The sequence below is a fragment of the Papaver somniferum genome, chromosome 10, assembly GCF_003573695.1.
Source record: "Papaver somniferum cultivar HN1 chromosome 10, ASM357369v1, whole genome shotgun sequence".
Lineage (NCBI taxonomy): Eukaryota > Viridiplantae > Streptophyta > Magnoliopsida > Ranunculales > Papaveraceae > Papaver > Papaver somniferum.
This window is the reverse complement of record NC_039367.1, coordinates 1414580-1434438: the sequence shown is the minus strand read 5'-3', so window position 1 is coordinate 1434438 and position 19859 is coordinate 1414580. Positions and strand designations below refer to the sequence as shown.

At 37.4% G+C, this 19859-nt stretch overlaps 2 non-coding genes and 1 pseudogene across 2 annotated transcripts; all 3 read left to right on the top strand.

Moving 5' to 3' along the window:
* Nucleotides 1-2554: 2554 nt before the first annotated feature.
* Nucleotides 2555-2654, top strand: LOC113319755 (annotated as a pseudogene).
* Nucleotides 2655-10676: 8022 nt separating this feature from the next.
* On the top strand, nucleotides 10677-10801 carry LOC113319870. Its single transcript, XR_003345846.1, has one exon. It is a non-coding gene; the product is annotated as a small nucleolar RNA SNORD14 (small nucleolar RNA).
* An 8380-nt stretch (nucleotides 10802-19181) lies between these two features.
* LOC113319892 lies at nucleotides 19182-19303 on the top strand. Its single transcript, XR_003345867.1, has one exon. It is a non-coding gene; the product is annotated as a small nucleolar RNA SNORD14 (small nucleolar RNA).
* The last annotated feature ends 556 nt before the right edge of the window (nucleotides 19304-19859 follow it).

Genomic DNA, 19859 nt, shown 5'->3' with positions numbered 1-19859 from the left:
AAGTTGCAGGGGCATTACATACGAAAGGCATGCGTCTATACGCAAAGGTACCAAAGGGACAGGTAAAAGTGGTTTTCTCTTGGTCTTCTGGGGCAATAACGATCTGATTATAACCGGAGTAGCCATCTAAGAAGCAATAGTGACTATGTCCAGCTAATCGCTCTAGCATTTGGTCGATAAAAGGAAGGGGAAAGTGATCCTTCCTTGTGACCTTGTTCAATTTCCTATAGTCAATACACACACGCCATCCCGTGGTCACTCGGGTTGGGATTAATTCATTATTATCATTCTGGACTACAGTGATACCTGATTTCTTGGGGACAACCTGAACAGGGCTGACCCACTTACTGTCTGAAATTGGGTAAATAATACCCGCATCTAACAACTTAAGCACCTCTTTTCGAACTACCTCTTTCATGTTAGGGTTCAGTCGACGTTGCATCTCCCTAGAAGGTTTGGAGTCTTCCTCTAAATGAATCTGATGCATACACACAGTAGGACTTATACCCTTAATGTCTGCTATAGTCCACCCTAAAGCTTCCTTATTGTCTTGAAGTACATTTACTAGCCTACTTTCCTGATCACTATCCAAATCGGAAGCTACAATCACAGGTAAAGTCTCAGATGGGCCTAAAAACACATACTTTAGAGTATCGGGTAGTGGTTTAAGGTCCAACTTTGGGGGCTCTTCTAAAGAAGGAATTAGGGTAGTCTCAGAAACTGGTAACGGTTCGAACCTAGCTTTCCATCTATCAGTGTCTAACACAGGGGTAGAATCTAATAGAGCATTCACCTGTTCAATAGTGCTATCGTCGTCAAAATATAAACCAAAATGGGATAGACAACTTTCTAATGGGTCTTCAGACAAAATGTTTGGTAATGACTCCTGAACTAAGGCTTCTATCATGTGTCATCTAGCTCATGAGGTTGCTTACTGACATTAAAAATGTTCATATCCATAGTCATATTACCAAAAGATAAACTCATCACACCATTTCGACAGTTAATGATCGCATTAGACGTAGCTAAAAATGGGCGACCTAAAATCACAGGTATCTGGTTCTCTGGGTCGGGGATAGGTTGGGTATCTAGGACCACGAAATCCACTGGATAAATAAACTTGTCGACCTCAATAAGAACATCCTCGATAACACCTCGAGGGATTTTAACAGACCTATCAGCTAACTGCAGTGTCATCTGAGTAGGTTTCATTTCACCAAGTCCTAGCTGTAAGTATACATGGAATGGCAGTAAGTTCACACTGGCTCCTAAGTCAAGTAAAGCTTTTTCTACCCGGAAGTTACCTATTGTGCAAGCAATGGTAGGAGAACCTGGGTCTTTGTACTTTGGAGTTTTGGTGTTCTGAATGATTGAACTTACGTGACTAGCTAAAAAGGCTTTCTTATGGACGCTAAGTTTTCGCTTTCGCGTACACATATCCTTAAGGAACTTGGCATAAGCAGGAATTTCCTAATTGCATCTAATAAGGAAGGTTTATGGTAACTTGCTTAAAAACCTCCACTATGTCATTAAAGTTCGATTCCTTCTTTGTTGGTACTAATAGCTGAGGAAATGGGGCTCTAGGCTAAAATCAGACCTTTCAGGAACCGAATTCACATCATCAGAAACTTTATCAGTCTCTTCAGCTACTGGTCCTGAGAGGTGAGATCCTGAGGGGTGAACTACAGTATGTTCACTATCGGGCATGGTTACCTTATTGTCTACAACTCTACCACTTCTAAGGGTTCTAACAGCATTCAATTGATTCGATGGTTTTGCACCTAATTCATGAACTCCTCTAGGGTTGGGTTGTGTTTGACTAGGAAACTTACCTTTTTCTCTCAAAGAATCACTTATCAGACCAACCTGGGTTTTTAACTCGGAAATAGCCTGACTATTTTCTTGTCCTATCCTGTTACTAGCTTGTAGACTCTGTTCTACGGATAACTGAATTTTGCAGTTTGCTGAGTTAACAAGGCGAGAGATTCCTCTAAACTTAGGATTTTCTTATCTGACTGATTCTGAAACTGAGCTAGTCCTGAAGGATTCTTAGTATAGCCAAAACCTGGGGGAGCATTAGAATTACTAAACTGACCTTGACTTTGGCCCTTAGACCACGAAAGGTTCGGATGGTTTCTCCAACCAGGATTATAGGTTTCTGAATATGGGTCAATCTTTTGACGGTTATCAAATCTAGTGTTATTATAAAGAGCATTGGCTGCTCTTCAATATTCTGGCCTTCCCAAAAAGGCTCCACTCTACCACTAGTCTGGCCCACTTCTAAGGCTTCTAACCTTTTTGCTATAGCAGCAATTTTGGCATCTGATTCATAGCCTCCTTCTACCCTATTAACGTTTCCTCTACTTAAAAGAATTTTTTCTGGGGTGCCCTACTATTTTCCCATTGCTGGGTTTTTTCGGCGATTTCATTAAAAAATTCCATCGCCGCATCAACAGTTTGGTTTTCAAATCCACCAGTGCATAGAGACTCAACCATGGTCGTTGTGGAATAATCTAAACCCTCATAAAGGATCTGAACTAGCCTAACCTTTTCTAAACCATGATGAGGACACTGGGATAATAAATCATTGAACCTTTCCAAATACCTATATAAAGATTCTCCCTCTTGTTGTGAAAATGTGCATATTTGCGTCCTAATAGACGATGTTTTGTGCCTAGGGAAAAACTTATTGAAAAAGGCAGATGTAAGTTGTTCATATGTCTCAATTGACTCGGAGTCCAAACTATATAGCCACGACTTGGCCTTATCTTTCAGGGAAAATGGGAATAACCTAAGTTTCAAAGCATCATCATCTAAGCCTCTAATTCTTAGAGTACTACAAATTTCCTCAAAATCCCTAACATGGTAATAAGGGTTTTCATTTTCTTTCCCTAAAAAGATTGGGAGCATCTGTAAGGTCCCAGGTTTCAGTTCATAGGGTGCCTCCGTTTCAGCTAACTTAATACACGAAGGACGGTAGTCCTAGTTGGATTCAACAAAGCTTTCAAAGTTGCCATTTCTGGCGCTATCGGAGCAACATGGATTCTCTCCTCAGTCAAAGGACGTTCAAAAACAGACTCTTCAAAAGTCGGACTTTCTAGATTAAGGTAATCGAGACGCTTCGAACTACTAGGTTTCTCTTGAACAAATCTACCTAGTGCATCTCTTTTACGTTTAGGCATACAATAGAATTTTCTAAATTGGAAGGGTAAGCGAACACAGATCAAGGCCGACTCAACCAAATCAAACCTATTGATTTCTAGCAAACAAAAAGCATGATGGCTCCACTTAGATTGTTTCTAGACCCGCTTCTAATCCTTCGAACGGGAATTCGTTACAATTTAAGCAAACCTCTCTGGAATTAATCCGAGTTAACGTAAGTTGAATAGAGGCGAGGGAAGCTCGGTGGAGCTTTGATACCCAAGGCCTCACCGGTATTACAAGGCGGTGCAGTCAGGCATTAAACTTACAGAAACCGTCAAGAACTTAAAAGTATGCTTAAAAGAGTAACCAATATTTTTCGAATGACTTCCCTATTAAGCTCGTTACCCTATCGGTCTCGTTCTAGTCAAAATTTTAGGCTTAGGTTCGCGTAGGTTACGTGCTCATAGAGTGCACACCTTAAGGCATGACATGATTTGGCGTAGGCGCATATGATTGAAGAATGAGGCCAAGTCTTGTATAAGTCTTGTTATGTTGCATGGTGCAACTAAAATCGGAGAATGAAGCCATAAGACTATGCCAATGATCATTGGTGATCAGTTGATAAGAATCATTACTTGCGTACACTTAGGCGCAAATGATTCAAGTGAAATTCAAGCCTAATTCAGGGAATTAGCAAGAGGAATTTCTAAATTGCATTTGAGTATTGATATACGATTTAAAGTGGAGTTGGAATGTATGCGCAACATAACAACAAAAGCTCAAGATTAGTAAGATAAATGGAAAGGAAGTAAAGCTAAGTGATGCTGATGCTAAAGCATGAAAGTTAGCTAAGGGAGTTTTTCAAAAGCTAGCAAAGATTGCTGAATTTCAGAAAGGGTTCTGAAAGTGCAAGCAATGAAGATTGAGACCAGTATAGAGAGTATACTTGGTTTAGTTCAATGAGGGCGTTGAACAGATTAGGTGGGGGAGGTCTATAACGGGTCAGGAAAGTGGCGCAGAATGATTGTGCGTCACAGTATTGCAGGCCAAGTCAGTGTCCGACAATGATTGCGTGATACTGCATAGACTGTCAAGTTGCTGAAATAGCAAGAAATAACAAGAACCTACAGGGCCAATAACGTGCAAAGGTAGCACTACATTGTAAAGACATTTGGCTAAGTAATGAAGCTTATTGGCCGACACAATTAGGCTTCATTGAGGGAAAGTCAAGGCAAGATAAAAGTTGACAGATGCAACATGCGATGTTGGCATCAAGGCATATACGTGAAATTAAGTTGGCCCAAACTCAAGGATGATGCAAGATGGTAGAATAGGCTGAGAGTTGGTATATGCATTAGTTCAAGGCAGGTCCAAATATTGAACAATGCAAACAAGCTAGCAATGCAAGAGTGGCATTGTTATTGTCAAACAAATTGGCTAAGTGAAGCATATGACGCATGAGCAACCAGAATGAGCTTAAGGAATTGGCCTTGATGATTTAAGCACAAGGATTTTCTGTGCATTATCTTAGAGCAAGAAGTTTGCAGGGCCAAGATGGCTGAGTATTTGATCAAGGCCGAATTCAGTAAAGCGCAACAGTTATGCAATACGACTCAGGTGGCGGTTATAAGTTGGTTATTGGCTTCACAGGCATGCCAAAGGTGCGAGACGAGTTGGAGGAGTTATGAAATGAGTTTATAACCTTAGTATATTGTCCCTAACCGTTCAAGACAAGTGTGGCTTCAATCTGCACGACAACACAAAATGTGGCAGTTGAAAAGAAAATTGGTGGTTATGGAAACTACCTTATGGGACACATGGCTGTTCCATGTGTGTGCAAGTGTCGTGCACGGTTTTTGGATCTGATAATCACTGTATAAATAGCGTAGAGACATTAGAAAATCAGTAGGCATATGTAGGAGAGTTTTGTAGACACGTAGTCTCATACTTGAGAGAATAAGGCATCACCAAGAGGGTGATGGCCTGTTTAGTCCATGTGATGGACTGTTTGATGTAATCTTCCTTTAGTGCAATAAAATTGGTTTGTTGCATTATATCTTTGTATTTGTGATGTTGCTGATTTTGTGAGTTGGTCAATTGGGTTGATGCATGGCAGAACCTCTTATGCTTATGGGGGCATGAAGAGTTATAGAGAAAGAAGATGAAGACTTCCATTGCATAAAGCCTTAAGAGCGAGTAAGATGCATACTTTGATGCAAGTATGCAAGACTGAGAACTTACGGGTGAAGTTGAATCACCGAACCACATAGTATTTTCGGGCATATCCGATGAAAATTTGAAGGCTGTTTTTAGGCATACCTAAATATTTCTAGGCATACTGAATAAAGACAAAAAAGGATGTCAAATAACAAAATCAGAAACCCCCTTAACCAAAACTTTTTATAATGGCAAATCTGACATTTCTGTATTAGTGTTAGTAAAGTGGATTAGTAAATAAAACTTTTGTTTAGTGATTAAGATAATTAAGAATTATAAAGTTTTGGGTAGATGAAAAAATTTGGGGAAAAAAATTAAGTTTTTATTGAGAAGGAGAGAAAGAAAAAGAGAAAGTGAACAAAAAAAATTATTGATTCAATGGAGGATGAAAAGGGTCATTCTTCATCTAAAAAAACTAGGAAAATACATATAACTACAACAATGATCCAGAAATTGCTGATTTCTTAGATTATGAGAATGATTTTACAAAAACTCAAACTCAAGATGATGATTTTTATGAGCCAAATCCAGATGACGAATACATAGATGAGGAACACAATGCTTCTAACACACATGTACACTTCCATTTTATGTTTAATATCACTTTTGTAGCTTGAAATCATCAAAAAATTGTATTTTTCATCATGGTTCGGCGAACCAGGACTATGTTCGGCTTAAAAATATAAGTCGAACCCACTAAATTGATAAACAGTCGGCTAGTTGAATTTGTTAACGTTATATGCCGAACCTTCATTTTCCAACTTCCAACCTATTTGCAAGATCCTAGTTCGGCTTATATTAAAGTCTAATAACAAGTCGAACCTATTCCTGAGAGTTAGGTTCGGTTTTCACTCTAAATATCGTATCAGCCGAACTATATATTTTTCCAAGTTCGACTCATATTCAAAAAATCACATCAGCCGAACATGATACTGATTTTTCCATGATACTTAAACACATTTAGGAGTTAGGCTTTTTATTACATATGTTTTCTGTTTTGCAGCCTATTCATAGAATGAACCAAACAAAAAAAGTGGAAATTACTAAAAGTGTTAAAAAAGTGAAGTCTAATGATGGAGAATACCAAGGTCCATATTAAACTCATTAAGATCAATGAGATCTTATCTTCAACTTCAAGAGAATGAAAATACAAACAGGTCATTCCGACATCGAACGAAAAAGTTATGGCCAAAAGAAGATCGAAAAACTCGAGTATGCAAAGAGAAGGTTCGGCTGATAACTCAACAACACGAGCCAGCCGAACCTAGAGCCTGTAAATTAATATTTTCGAAGTGTTTACAGTGAGAGGCTCGTCTTGAAAGTGATATAATCGAGTCAGCCGAACCTGACAACCACATGGGGTAAATTTCACTTCCCAGGTTCGGTCGGTAAGGTTTGCAAGGTATTAGCCGAACCTGACACTGTTCTGGGACGTATTTAATACACATTTTGGGGTTCGGCTAAAAATTGACATTTACGGTTTAGCCGGACTGTTCATATACACTTTCAGGGTGAAATTTCAAGAACAGTTCGGCTCAAAACTCAACTCAATTATCAGCCGAACCCGCTACTGTAACCGTCAAAAACCCTAAGTTTTTAGCAATTTAACCCATTCAATCCATGAAAAACAACAAATAAAAGATTGGGTTTGTAGGGAATACCTTCTTATCCTCATTTCAGTATTTGGAGCTTCAAATGGTTGAATTTCCGGTTCAATTTCTGGTTCAATTATAGTTTTTACACCTTCATCTTTAATTGGTTCTTCTTCTTTAATTCATTGATTGGAAAAGGATTTAGAACACCTGACGTTTGCTTTTTTCTTTGTACGATCCATTATATGGTTCAATTTAACCGATGATCGAATTTTCACGAATCGATAATTAATTACGGTGATGAAAAAAATTTGAGAGAAAATGAAGGTGGTTTGGCTAGAGGAAGAAGAAGAGATGTTTAGGACAATTTATTTTTTGATTTTAGGTTCAAGGGTATATAGGTAATTGAACTACCAAATAGACACCCCTTATAAGGTCACCTAGGATGGGAAAAATATTTTGATGCCTTGAAAGTTTTTGGTATGCCTAAAAACAACCTTCGAAAATTTTAGGCGATTGAATGGGGGTGTGACAACGTGTAGGATGAAATAAAGGGAAACTTGGGCGTAGGCCCAAAAAAATAATATTCTCATTGTCAGGCCCACAATTAATTTTGAGTACCGTGACACCCATAATTATTTCTGTGACACCCATAATTATCTGAAATTATTAAAAATGTATGCATGACGGATTGTGCATCCGCATGACGATTAATGCATTAGGGGTATAATTGACAACGCAACTTGGATATAACATATCTAAAAATCCGCGCCTTGGAATTTTACAAATTTTATATCATTGGAAATCTTTTTAAGAGAGCTATGCAACGAGTACAAATAAGAATATCAAATTTTTGTTTTTCACGAAAAAATCGGAGGTGGTCATCATTTTAGGGAAAATTTTCGAAAATTTGATACATAACCATTATGCAGCCACCAAAAAAGATGCATAACACATTCTGCAGACGCATAACGAATTATGCAACCATTTTCTCCACTGCATAAAAAATTATGCATTTGGATAACAAAGTTATGCATCTGTAGTAAGTTATGTAACCATTGTTTTGGTTGATTTTAGTGCGTACATAAAAAAATTGATGCATAATGTAGTATGCATTCATATTTACGGATGCATATCAGGTTATGTATCTATTTTCTCGATGAATAAAAGATTTTGCAACAATTTTCTCGATGCATAATGCATTATGCAGTCATATTTTCGGATGCATAACAGGTTATGCATCCATTTTCACGACTGCATAACATGTTATATAAATACTATTGTAGGTGAATGACAAGTTATGCATCCTTATTTTTTGTTGGTTTCAATACTAAGAAAAAAGTAGTTGCATAACGTGTTATGCAACCGTTTTCTAGACTGCATAACAAGCTATGCAACAAATTTGTAGATATATAACAGGTTATGCATCCATTTTCACGACTGCATAGCATGTTATGCAGACATTTTCTCAATTGCATGACATGTTATGCAGTCATAACAGCATCACCTCCACTGACTGCATAAATTCTGGTCACGTCACAGCTTCTTCATGCCGTTCCCGTCTCAAGAACTTTTCATGTTGACCACTTCTAGAATCTACTGGTTGACTTGGTGTTGAGCACAAGTTAACATTGCACCCCGTCAAGATGAGACCCGATATATTGTGAATAGCTGTGAAACTACAACCACAAATATACATTTCAGGATATAATTAAACGCAAGAATGAAAGAGAAAAATGTAAATTAAATGATATATAATAAAACATGATAGCAAAAGCTAGTTGTTAAATTCATGTTTCTAATTAGACTTCAGATTAACCATTTCAAGTCTCTAACACTACACTATGGAAAGAACGATAATTTCACTTGAGTATTCTAACCTTATACATTATACTGTAGAATACTATAGGCAGATGGAAGATCACATGAGAATCCTTGTACAAACAAATTTGTATTCAAGATAGTCAATTTCTTTTACAGATACCTAACACAGGAGGGCATTCGAAAAGAGGATGCCACAAAATCTAGGTAAATTTTCTTCCTGATTATTTGATGATATAAACCCTTCAGCTCTCATATTCAGTCGTATTAATTGGTTCAAGCAAGAGAGCAACAAAGTAATAGAAAAAAACAATTTCCATAGTTCAGAACGGACCTCATTAACGATCTCTTCACACTTTTTATACAGTTGATACTTGGTAGCTGCTCCAGATTCTATTTCTCAAATTCTTTCTCTTAATTATGCCATTCCCCATTTCTACTCCAATTAACAACAAACCGATTGACAATTGATCGATTTAAATCGATTTCACACAGAATATCAATCATTTACGAAACCCTAGATTAGCTTACCCTTTTTTTCTTCGTCCAGAGCTCAATCGACTTCAGCACCATCATCTTCTCCCTCAATTCATCAAGCTACTAAACTTTCTAGAGATTATAAATCAAGCTCAATTCCTTTGAATTGATGTCGACAAAGAGACAAGAAGAACAGTAAAAAAGAGAGAAAGAAGAGAAAAGAAAAATAGAATATTAAAGAAAAAAAAAAGATCGGAACACAATTTTATAAATTCTGGATTTGTGAGAATTTTCTTATAGAAAATGGGTGAGCGTCTGAATTTTTTTGGGCGTGGGTTTCACAGTGATTGAGATGTGAAAAATTAGTTTGTGCGTAGTTTTCACTGAAATAAAATGGGAGAGCCAATAGGGCATTGCCCAAGCCCAATATAAAGTTACAAAGTATAGTTGAGCTCCCTCGATTTAAAAGAAAATGTCACGCCGCCACAACCACCATCTCCTCCGATTTTTCTATCTCTCGCAGTGCGTTTGTCACTCTCTTTACTTCCGCCATTCAGATTCACACTCGCAAGTTGTTATTATTAATTGACGGAATCTCCAATCTTTCAACTTCATCTGATGCTTTATGCGCAGTAGATCGGTACTGTTTTTGTAACCCCTAATTTTTCTTTTATATCATTGCTTCTAATTTTTTTTTCCTTCCAAAAGTAATCGAGAATTAAATCTAGGGTCATACCTGAGAGTTCATTTGCTTTTCATTTGCTTCTGAGTAATCGAGAATTAAATCTAGGGTTATACCAGAGTCCAGAGAGATCAGTATTGGTGTTTCTTTGTTTGTTATGGAATTTGTTTTTTTTGGTTGATTATGTTAGCACTGCTTAACAGCAAATTTACAATGTGATGAAATCAATATTTGTTTTCTGCATTACTGGGTGGTGTCAAAACTTTGATTTTGGTTTTGGGACTAAATATCTCTTCCTTTGGCTCGATTTTTGTGCCTCAGGAATGAATGGGTCCATAAAATAATTCAAGTTCGCTCAGTGCTCATTTTGCCAGCTGTGTATTTTTGTGTTACTTGTTGATCGTTAAACGATGGAAAACCTTGTAACGCCATGTGTTATATTTACTTTAGTAATAAGAGGTGTGTCCGTCTTCTTTATTTGAGAATCTTCATTGATCATTTAAGGTACGCCAGACTATCATATTATTGTTGTAGACAATAGGATGATGAACATCCGAATTTGTGCAAAAGCAGCATCTTTCGAGGTGCAATGAGCTGTGCTTTCCACACGAGATTTCTGACTAGTCACAACAATAGATAGATCACACTGTTTTCTGTTAGTCATGCTAATCTTATAAGGGAATGCATTAACATTGTTTGAAGGTTTAGGCATTAATGTTGTTGTTATAGATACCATCTTATATAGTCCATGATGATAATCCAAAGGCTTGTTTCTCAAGAACATTCGCAGTTGCTGCCTAAGAGCTTCCGCCTTTCGCCGGGCTTGAGAGCTTATGCTGCTTTATTCCTTCCTTGGAGGTCTGAGACTCCAATTTATGCAAATGTTTAAACAAGATCACAAGCCTTGCATATTACTGGCTTCATCTTTCTCAAACACTTCGGACTGTGGAATTGCATTTTTCATAGCTTTCTAATGGATCTTCATAGAATATACCAGTAGGCTCAAAGTAATAAGTTTATAATAGATGGGTTTATTATAAAATTCAAATTCATCCATCTTTTCACTTTGTCAGCTGCGTATTTTTTTCTGTTACTTGTTGATCATTAAACCATGCAAAACCTTGTAATACTATACATCTTCTTTTTTTGAAAACCTCTATTGTTGTAAACACAGGATGATTAACATCTGTATTTGTGCAAAAGCAGCATCTTTGGAGGTGCAATGAGTTGCGCTTTCCATGCCAGATTTCTGACTAGTTACAACAATAGATAGATCAAAACTGTGTTGTGTCAGTCATGGTGATCTTATAAGGTAATGCCTAAATAAAGAGGGATTGAAGCATTTGTTTATTCACTCATTCTTGGTTGTATCACTGATAAAAGATTTTTCTGTGGTTGTAGTAATAAAGGTTCGAACTCTAAAACTTGTGAAGGTGAAGGATTTTTAGATTTATAAAAATTATATACACAAAAATATTAACAATGGTGCAAGAGGTACTGGGGTTTAGGATTCCGCCGAATTCATTTCTTAAGGTTCAAATAATGATTCTTTTAACAATTATAGCTCAGTAAATATATAAAATATATTGACTCTTATTTTTGCCAAGATAAATTCTCCAAATATTAGATGTAAATGTTATGCATGAGGCATCAAATCATCTAAGCTAAGCATGCCGCATCAAATCAAATGACAACTAATTTTTTCAAATAATAATTTCAATTAAATTAGTGCAAAAGTCATGAGAAGAATTAAATATAATTATCCAAGTGTGAAATAAGGCTTCCTCCATCACCCCATTGTTGGGGTTTAGCTCCTCATATTAATCATAATCTCAAAATACATGTATTAAGCTCAAAAAGTTGATTAAAGGGAGTAAAACAAGTGAACAGAAAAATTGCAACAGAAATAACTGTTGCAAAGGTGCTGTTCAGATGTTACAAAAAGAACGATATATGTAAAGTGCTGTTGTCGCGTTTTAAGACCCACAGCCGTTGTAACTACGACTACTAATAAATGACTGCTGCTGCGAGTCCGTTCTTCGTGTTCTTGGTGTTCTTCATCATCAGCAGCAGCAACAGAGATTGATCAACTCTTGATTTCTGCGTCTGTGGCTCTCCTCTCTTCTCCCAACTCTCGACACCCTCTATAGTAGACCCAAAGAGCCTTTATATACTGTTTAATGCCTTCAAATCTTCACATAACTCCCCGAAATCTCCATTAACGTCGGGAATATTTTCTTTGTATTTCATGCATGATATGGGATTTTCTTCCCTGTTTAACTCTTCTACGCGTCTCTGGATTGTCTTAAATTGTTCGTATAATATCATGAGATAATATCTTCCCAAATATCTTCTCCCAATCTTCACACAGCTTCCGTAATTAACATAATCTTCTAAAATATCTCGGTCCCCTGTTTGGACTTTGATCTTCTCTCCCGGTCATTTCAGCCCAACTTGATCGCTAAAATCATTTGCATTCGGCCTGTTTAGCCTTAACAGGCTTAACCCAATAATTTCCAGCGATTGAATCTCGCTAGAATTCCTCCAACAATCCGACCAAACTTCAACAGCGTCTGCATGTTTTCTTCCCGCCAAATTCATTTTTTTGAATCGTGAATATGGTGTCCCCTTAGCCTGGACTGGGGTGCGAATAGCAGATTCCTTGGGGGTGACCTGGGGGTGCCCTTTAGTAATTAGGTTACCCCTTATCCAAACTTGGGAGTCTGAATAACACGTGTCCTCCGGGTGCCAAAATCAACTTTTCGAGCCGAATTTTCTTAAAATATTTATTTCCAAAAAAATACCTACATATACATAAAATAACAAAATTAGTACAAAATCGAGTGCCAACAATATATAATATTGAGAACAAATTAGACACAAAAATGTGTCTATCAAATACCCCCACACTTATTATTTGCTAGTCCTCGAGCAAAATTTATTCTTGAAAAGTGACCGAGTTAATCTCGGGTGGGTTTATCAGAGGTGTACCCACAAAAACCAATACTCCAGACCCTAACTATCTACGAAAAATCTTGGAAAGCACTAAAGAACCTCCTTGGTTGGCATACTTATTAATTACAGGAGGAAGTTCCCTGACGCGAAATTCCAATTGCTGTATACGAGTTTGCACTCAAGCATACTAAAATTCATATAAGTGACAGAGCTCTACTAAGATAGTTTCACGATGGACATCATACTCGGAGTCAGACTAATCACATGAAAAGATTAAGAAGATGGAAAAAGAAAAATGTAGATGGTTGAAAAGTGAACGATGTTTCCCATATCTGTCTGAAGGCCTCTGCCAAGGTGAACCTAACCTAAATGACTGAGATACCGGTCTGACTAATATTAACACACTGGTATATACAAGGGAACCAGTGGTCAATAATCCTAACTCTAGGTCAACACAACTGGCATATACAAGGGTACCAGTGGTCGACTTTATTGAATTTTATTCCGTTTGGTCAAATGGTCTGGTCTAAAACTTTTTTTTTTTTTTTGAAAAGGTAACTCAGTCACTCTATTTCACCCTAGCAAAGGTAACAACTTGAATCGTGTGCCCCACCAAATCACTTGAAATAAAAGAAAACTAAAAATAGAAAGTGAAAAGGACTCGACGAGATATGGCGAAACTATCATGTTATTTCTAACACCTGAACTCTGTGCTTTTATGAATAGACTCTATAGATGTTTCCATCTAGTCAGATTGGTTCCTCAGCTCCTAAAACAAAAATGTTTCCATCCACTTAGATTGGTTAGTGCTATCCTTAATAGGCGTAAATTTCTAGGCTCTGGAGTTTATTTATTGCAACTAAAAAGTTTCTCCCATACCCCCAAACTTAAATCTAACATTGTCCTCAATGTTCTAAAGATGAAATTAAAAGCATGAACAAGGAGAAACTGTTACCATTTGAAGCAAAAAGAGTTAAAGAAGGATATTACCGTGTTGCATGAGATTGGGTTACCTCCCAAGAAGTGCTAAGTTTAAAGTCTTCAGCCAGACGTAGGAAAGGTTTAGTCAACTCGAACCGTATAACAGTAGCCGGAATAACTGTGGGTCTTTAAAACCAAAAAGAGCTGACAAAAGGAAACTGCAGTGAACCAACGAAATGAACAAGACTAGCATGCCCTTACCTAGTTTCCTGATTAAGATACCTATGTCCCATTGTGGTTCAGGTTCAGGTTCTATGAAAGGATCTTGATAGAAAATTTTCATTGGATGCACTTCCTCATAGCTAAGATCCAACAGTTCAGGTTTAAAAGTCTGGAAAAACTCAATTAAAAATAATAACAACCTGAATAAATGGGGATCCTTAAAGTGAATCAGATTTGACTTACACAGCTGACCACAAAGAGAGTGGTGGTCTTCCTTAAACAGATGTGTCGACCCTAATCTCCTAAAGTAATTAGGTTTAGTCTCAAAACTTAATAATTGACACATCTGAAATTTATATGTTCCCACAATTGGTAGAAAAGTTTTTGGTGGGAAAACAAAATCAATCTTGGTATTATTTCCTGGGTTAACCACATCAACCAGAGGATGGGTTTCTAACAGTTGAGACTCTTGTTGGATATCATTAGGTTCTGGAAAACGAGTACGAAGATAGTCTCGTAAGATGGGTGAGGCATTGATGTCAAGTCCCAAGTGAGGGACCTTACTAAGAGTTAAAGCACATGGAGAATGATACTCACCCCCAAACTTAGAGTTTTCAGCGTCTCTAGATAGACTGGTCATAACCTCCCTAATTTCTAGGTCGGCAATTGATTTTTCTAAGTCAGGTTCATCCTCGCTAATCTCTACGAGTTCATCTAAGACTGTTGTTTCTAAATCGTTTGACTCGATCTCAAGATAAACTGGTTCCTCTAAACCATCATCGGTTTCGTAAACAGGACATACTACATCGTCTGAAACGGGGGTATCTCTAGTCAAATCCTCGTCCTTTTGAATATGTGAATAATTTTTAAAATTATTAGGATCTGAACCAGAAATAATATAATCATTATAAGGTTCAACTGGGGTAACAAATTCCTGATCACTATTCCCACATATTTCAGATTCTTCATCATCACTATCCTCATCATCATGATACAATTTTTGAAATTCAAGAATTCTCAATCTTTGTTCCAAACTACATGGTCTATGTTTATAATATTTATCATAGATCGTTAGAGGTGATTCCTCAATAAAAGTTGGAGTATCCATATATCGCTGCCCACGCATATATTCACCAAGAGTCATATCCGAAGACGTCTCTTGATAACGAGAATTTCTAGACATATATTCTCGCAACGTCGTCGCAGGTGGCGTCTCCTCAAAAGGATTCATCACCGAAGAAATATAAACTACAGAGGGATTTTATACAATCACAAACAAGGCCGACTCGACTCCACCAAAGCAAACCTAAAGATTTCTAGCAAACAAAAAGCATGATGGCTCCACTTAGATTGTTTCTAGACCAGCTTCTATCTTTCGAAAGGGAATTCGTTGCAATTTGAGCAAACCCCTCTGGAATCAATCCGAGTCAAAGTAAGTTGAATTGAGGCGAGGGAAGCTCAGTGGAGCTTTGATACCCAAGGCCTCACCGCTATCACAAGGCGGCGCAGTCACGCATTCAACTCACAGAAACCATCATGAACTTTGGAGTGTGCTTAAAGAGCAACCAATATTTTTCGAACGAGTTTCCTATTAAGCTCGTTACCCTATCGGTCTCGTTCTATTCCAAATTTTAAGATTGGGTTCGCGTTAGGTTTCATTTTCCTAAGGCGGGCAAGAAGGGAGCGGTGATGAAATCTGAACCCTTATCTTGTATTGGCCAGGCCTTGCCCTTTACTAGGAAAATAAAGATAGTCTGGTTCGTCCTCAAACAATTATCACCTTAAGGCAGACAGTAACCCGCTTGCAGGAGATTCGCGGGTGTTTCGATTGGACTTACCTCCCGTACCAGACGGGCGATGAACCGTTGTCGTCGACTCGGGCCACGACTCCTATGCCGTGTGCGAACCCGAGGGGCCGAGACGATATAGTAATCGTCGTCCTTCCCTGCACACAATTTATATAATATTTTTTTTTTAATTTATAACCCTTCCGTAGGGTTTTAAAAATAATGTCCAATGTTCAATGTCCGGGACAAGAAAAAAAAATAATGTCCAAAAATAAAAGATTACAAAAATAAAAACTTTAATTACAGTTTCAAAAAAAAATAATTAATAATAATAAAAAAAATATCTAAAAAATAATAAAAAAAGTCCTTCGTCTTCTTTCCGTTCTTTTTGCTTTTCCTTCCAAGGTCCTTAGTACTCCACTTCGAACCTGTAAATCAAAAAAAAAAAGACAAAGTAAAAAGGAACAAATAATAAAAAATAAATAAAAATAAATAAACCTAAAAATTCTACCTAAGCACAAATCCGCGTCGGCGGCGCCAAAATGATAAAAGATTTTTCTGTGGTTGTAGTAATAAAGGTTCGAACTCTAAGACTTGTGAAGGTGAAGGATTTTTAGATTTATAAAAATTATATACACAAAAATATTAACAATGGTGCAAGAGGTACTGGGGTTTAGGATTCCACCGAATTCATTTCTTAAGGTTCAAATAATGATTCTTTTAACAATTATAGCTCAGTAAATATATAAAATATATTGACTCTTATTTTTGCCAAGATAAATTCTCCAAATATTAGATGTAAATGTTATGCATGAGGCATCAAATCATCTAATCTAAGCATGCCGCATCAAATCAAATGACAACTAATTTTTTCAAATCATAATTTCAATTAAAATTAGTGCAAAAGTCATGAGAAGAATTAAATATAATTACCCAAGTGTGAAATAAGGCTTCCTCCATCACCCCAGTGTTGGGGTTTAGCTCCTCATATTAATCATAATCTCAAAATACATGTATTAAGCTCAAAAAGTTGATTAAAGGGAGTAAAACAAGTGAACAGAAAAATTGCAACGAAAATAACTGTTGCAAAGGTGCTTTTCAGATGTTACAAAAAGAACGATATATGTAAAGTGTTGTTGTCGCGTTTTAAGACCCACAGCCGTTGTAACTACGACTGCTAATAAACGACTGCTACTGCGAGTCCGCTCTTCGTGTTCTTGGTGTTCTTCATCAGCAGTAGCAGCAGCAGCAGAGATTGATCAACTCTTGATTTCTGCGTCTGTGGCTCTCCTCTCTTCTCCCAACTCTCGACACCCTTTCTAGTAGACCCAAAGAGCCTTTATATACTGTTTAATGCCTTCAAATCTTCACAATAACTCCCCGAATTCTCCATTAACATCGGGAATATTTTCTTTGTATTTCATGCAGGATATGGGATTTTCTTCCCTGTTTAACTCTTCTACGCGTCTCTGGATTGTCTTAAATTGTTTGTATAATATCATGAGATAATATCTTCCCAAATATATTCTCCCAATCTTCACACATCTTCCGTAATTAACATAATCTTCTAAAATATCTCGGTCCCCTGTTTGGACTTTGATCTTCTCTCCCGATCATTTCAGCCCAACTTGATCGCTAAAATCATTTGCATTCGGCCTGTTTAGCCTTAACAGGATTAACCCAATAATTTCCAGCGATTGAATCTCGCTAGAATTCCTCCAACAATCCGACCAAACTTCAACAGCGTCTGCATGTTTTCTTCCCGCCAAATTCATTTTTTTGAATCGTGAATATGGTGTCCCCTTAGCCTGGATTGGGGTGCGAATAGCAGATGCCTTGGGGTGACCTGGGGGTGCCCCTTAGTAATTAGGTTACCCCTTATCCAAACTTGGGAGTCCGAATAACACGTGTCCTCCGTGTGCCAAAATCAACTTTTCGAGCCGAATTATCTTAAAATATTTATTTCCAAAAAAATACCTACAAATACATAAAATAACAAATTAGTACAAAATCGAGTGCCAACAATATATAATATTGAGAACAAATTAGACACAAAAATGTGTCTATCAATCACCAAATCCTCCCTCAACCACTCTTATTCTTATCTGTTTCTCTCTTTCTTCCTCCATCACCACTGCTCTTCCTCTCCTCCTGAAGAACACCCCTCCTCTCCTCCACAGATGACCGTCGGCGCTCCATCAGGTTTGAAGAGAGAGATTGAGAGAAGAGCAGCGATGGTGATGGAGCGCCGACGGTCATCTGTGGAGGAGAGGAGGGGTGTTCTTCAGGAGGAGAGGAAGAGCAGTAGTGATGGAGGAAGAAAGAGAGAAATAGATACGAGTAGTTAAGGGAGGGTTTGGTGATATAACCAAAAATGAGTGAATAAACAAACGCTTTAAAAAAGATGTGTTTGAAGGTTTAGGCTTTAATATTGTTGTAGGCTCGTTGGAACTTAATAATGTCTTGTTTATGTTTTGTGATAAGATGCATAAATGATGATTTAGTTGTGCTTATCCTTATGACAAAGTTGTGGTTTAATCTTATAAATTGATGGGTATTTGGGTGTTAAATTTTTGAATTTACTATAGGGCACTAAAGTGACTGAACTTAGTCTATGCTGCTTACGATAATGACTCTTGGTGGTAGGATTAAACACTGTCATAAGATTTTTTTCTTCTTCGGATGTATGGCCATCAACTATGATTCTATTGCAACTTAAAACACTGGTATGAACTTATTTTTAAATTTGATACATAAGTGGTTCCTGGTGTTGTTTTCTGAGATTGCATATATTGGGTTTGTTGTGGGTGAAGGCTCTATCCTTCAACTTGTGTATACGAATGATGCTCACAGTACAAACTAGTTGATCTATCAATTGGTATCAACTGTGTTTGGCTTCTATTATGACTTGGTATGCATATGAAAGTTCCTTTTAATGGACTTTAATCTTTATATCCCCGGAGCATTGTATTTTCTGGGCTAGTTGCTAGCCTTTAAGATACTGTGAATAGACGGTTCTTTGTTTGTTTATGCTAAATTGAGAATCTGGTTTATTGTGCAAATCAAAAGTGCCCGCATGTTGTCTGTTTGAGGTCAGTTAAGAGAACTGTTTGGTTGGAAATATCGGTTAACATCACATTATCCTTTTTAGGTACCTCATTTTGAGTAATCAATAGCGATTAATTGCCTGTTCATTTTTCATAGCTTTGATGTGGGTACTGTGCTCTTACATGGTTTCTAAGAAAACCCCAGTTTTGTCAATGAGATATTTTAAAGTCAGGTAGTTCAAGTAGGTCGAACGATTCTGCTCTGTGGAACTTAGATAGTTTGCTCGTTGAAATTTAGACAGACAAATTAGAAACTACCATGATGATAATCCAAAGGCTTGTTTCTCAAGAACATTCGCAGTTGCTGCCTAAGAGCTTTCTCTTTTGCCGGGCTTGAGAGCTTATGCTGCTTTATTCCTTCCTTGGATGTCGGAGACTCCAATTTATGCAAATGTTTAAACAAGATCATGAACCTTGCATGTTACTGGCTTCCTCTTTCTCAAACACTTTGGAGTTGGACACTCTAGGTATCTTTCTAATGGATCTTCATAGAACACCAGAAGGCTCAAAGGAAACTTGTTATAATAGATAGGTTTTGGTGATAATTTTTGAATATTATTAGATACTCTACCCGAAACAGCAGAATATTTCAAATCTAAAACCGTGTTTGTTGTGCCGGAAATCGCTGTACCCCTGTCTTTGTAACTACCCAGTGAAACATGATGCCATTGTACTTGTGGACACACGAACTACGCGGGGTCCGAATGCCCACAATCAATCATTAAAGTCTAAAGAGATTACGATGATGATACCCTGATGTGGATTCATTGGCTCAAAACCCACGGGTTTATCATGGCCTCCTCCAACTTCCCCGTGCGTAGCGATTATGCATGGGGTACAAATATAAAAGGAAAACAACATATATAAGCAGATACGTGCGGAGCTAAATGAATGTAAAGTGCTGAAATGTAAATAAGACCAAGGTTTACGTGGT